Consider the following 3,418-nt stretch of genomic DNA (forward strand, 5'->3'; position numbering starts at 1 on the left):
GGTATGAAATTAAAACATCCGAGCAAAAAACCATTAATTAAAATAGTCCTTGTTGATTACTCGAATGTTACTTACAATAGATAAATTTCGCAATTTTTTAAGAAACTTGAAAGCAAATGCGCTTTCTTTAATTTAAAAGAAATTAGTAGTAATGAGAATAAATTATTTAAAATAAAATAATAGTACTATCGGCAGGATGCACATGTGCGCTGCAGATCTCTACTTTCTAAAGATGCTCGCAATCTGGCTACTCCGGATGACGCGATCGTAAAATCGCTCTGATTGTCTCCAGCATCCGAAAATTGCCAGATGCGTGAGCTGAAAACTGCCGTTCACTGGAAAAATTGTCTTTATTCAGCTGTACGCAGTTTTTCATTTTAATTTACGAGCTAAGTGTGTGATCGGTATTTTTTTGTCTCTTTTATTTTTTTTTTGTTTTTTTGAGCCGCCGTTACAGTCAATTTTCATGAAAGCTGTAGAAAACGTTATTCTGCGTTGAAATCGACGAGTTAAAGAAAAAGAGAATCTTCCATATCTTCCTTATATTCACCCACAACTTCTAACGATTCAAATAATTTTAATTTTGATGGATATTGCTTTATTTGCAATAAATTATTAGACCGTTATCAGAAAAAAGTTTTTACTTTACAACATTTATATACTTACCAGAATATTTTAAAAGTAGCTTATACAAAATATGATGAACTTGGTGGAGCAGTATGGAATCGACTTCGTAACACGTCCTTTAAGGAAAAATTCTTTCAATACCATTATGCGTGTTATATTAATTTCTGGCGTAAACCTTCGGAAGTATCGTTAGAAGAAGAACATTCAGAACAAGTAACCGACCCATATGACGAAGAACCCGTACCTTCTAATGTTGACATTGAAAGAGATCGTGTAATTGATAATATATGTAGTTACATTGAGAAAAGTGGCAAATTTCAATTTACTTTATCGGAATTGCATGGTTTGAATGAAAAAAAAATCAGCAATAAACTATTGTGCAATAGATTGCAAGATAAATACAACGATGATATTTTTATTTTGAAACATCCTGGTCGGGAAACATTTATTTACTATAAAAAAATTAATTTCACTCAAATATGTAGCGATTGGGTCAGTAAAAAGTCAATAAGCGATTTCGAAAAGAACGCCGTCTTAAATTTTACTGCTGAAATTCTGCGGTCTGAAATTTTGAACGCAAAATATCAAAATTCTTTGTACCCACTAGCTGAAAAATTTCTTGATAACGTGAATTCAGAAATTTCACAATTATTAGAAAAACTTCCTCGACGGCGTTTTAAATAGTAAAGGAAGAAAGAGAAGAGTCGAAGAAAATCAAAAGAAAATCGACATGATTGCACATAGTATGGTGACTTACACACGTCCAAGAGCTTTTCTTTCGAATTTACAGCTGGCTCTAGGATTGTATGTTTATAGAAAAACGGGATCGCGAATCGTAATTGACCTTCTTTCGAAATTTGGAGTATGCGCATCATATTCATCTATTCAATTATATGAAGCCTCAACAATCATCAACCCGCCGATTCATCATGTTAATAGTGCATTTGTTTAATTTATATTCGATAATACCGATCACAATGTTGGAACATTAGATGGTCGCGAAACTTTTCATTGTTTAGGGGGTATCGCAGTCTAGACGCCTGATTTTCATGTTATAGTAGAGGGTGGTTCTGAAAAATGTACGAAAATGCCAACCGCGGAAGAAATATCAAAGAGAAAAAAAATCCAAACAATACCCTTCAGCGTAATAGAATCAGCTGCATTAGATAACATAGAATTCAAATCTGTACAGACGCTTCACCTCGGAAATCGACCAATTTTTCCAGTACATTATGCAACATATGCATGGGGTAAAGCATTACAAAATACAAAGCTACCATCTTGGAAAGGGTTCATGGAGATTATATCAGCAGATATCGATTATTCACTCTCTAATATAATATGTTTACCATTTATTAATCTGCCGCCTTCTAAATTAACAACCTTGAATACTGCATTACATTATGCAGCTACGGAAATTCATAAGATCAGTCAAAAAACCACATTTGTCACATTTGATCAACCATTGTACTGGAAAGCCCGTTGTATTATTGCACAATCGATGTTTAATGAATTGAGAAACGTCATTGTTCGCTTAGGAGGTTTGCATTTATTAATGTCCTACTTAGGAGCAATTGGTTACATCATGGACGAAAGTGGACTTGAGGAAATGTGGTCGATGGTATATGCGTCAGAATCAGTAAAAAAAATGCTCACCGGGCATGCATTTTCAAGAGTAATACGAGCCCATATTTTAAGTTTTTCTGCTATAGCTATCCTCATTTGTAAATCAATCACAAACACCGCTGGTATAGATGAACTCTTTGAAGAATTTGTTGGTGAATTTGCGAATAAATCTTTGTTGATAAAGGATATTAAGAATAATAACTTCATGAAACATTTATCCCGAGAATTGGAAGAAAAACTCAATGTTTTGGAGAGAAAGAACTCAACTGCTAAATTGTGGATACAATATTTTAAATGTGTTATCATAGCTTTGCAGTTTATAGAAGCAGAACGCTTAGGCGACTGGAAATTGCATTTACAGAGTATTAAAGATATGCTACCAATATTTTATTCCAGTGGCCATTGCGCTTATGCAAAATGTGCCCAAATTTATCTTCAAGATATGGAAATATTAGATATGTCGATGGACCATTATGAATTTGAACGTTATACTAAGAATGGCTATTTCACCATTCGTAGATCAGATAAGGCATGGTCTGGTGTATGGAGCGTTATGATTATCGAACAAACGTTGAATAGATTTTTTGGAACGGACTTGAAGCATAGCCGAGGCGTAACCCTAGCGTTGTGGCACGTTATTTATTTTCTATGCCGTCGGTTTTCAATGTAATGGAGTGTTTAAAAAATTATTGTGGATTAAAATCGTACACTAGTGAACAGCACGTCGATCTTTCTGATAGCAGAATGAAAAGAGATACGAATGATATCAATGAATTTATAACATGGCTTCAGAATCATAATCCTTTCAACCAAAATAAACATGGCGTAGTATCGCTTTCTACGGGAATTATTGGTGGACCAGAGATAGATTGTTACAAAGCAGTCGAAAAGGGCCTGTTGGGAATGGAAGATATGGTTGGCAAAAATGCTAACAATATTTCACTGTCACGTATTTATAAAGTGAAAACTCTGGCAAGTGTTGCTACTGGTACACACCTTGAAGATGATAGTGGATTGTCTACTATAGATACACATTTATTATTTCAAAGGATTTGTAATACTGTTCGTGAGGATCCCCAAAACACACTTGAAGCTTTTGCATATGAACTTACACCTTTTCCTTTAAGTTTATCTAATGAAAAAGGTTTGATGAGAAAATCACAGA

General features: G+C 34.2%; 1 pseudogene; it reads left to right on the plus strand.

Moving 5' to 3' along the window:
* Nucleotides 1–309: 309 nt before the first annotated feature.
* Nucleotides 310–1,311, plus strand: LOC131674315 (uncharacterized; annotated as a pseudogene).
* The last annotated feature ends 2,107 nt before the right edge of the window (nucleotides 1,312–3,418 follow it).

This window comes from Phymastichus coffea, unplaced genomic scaffold (genome assembly GCF_024137745.1).
Source record: "Phymastichus coffea isolate CEN01 unplaced genomic scaffold, Cenicafe_Pcof_1.1 PCOF00228, whole genome shotgun sequence".
Classification (NCBI taxonomy): Eukaryota; Metazoa; Arthropoda; class Insecta; order Hymenoptera; family Eulophidae; genus Phymastichus; species Phymastichus coffea.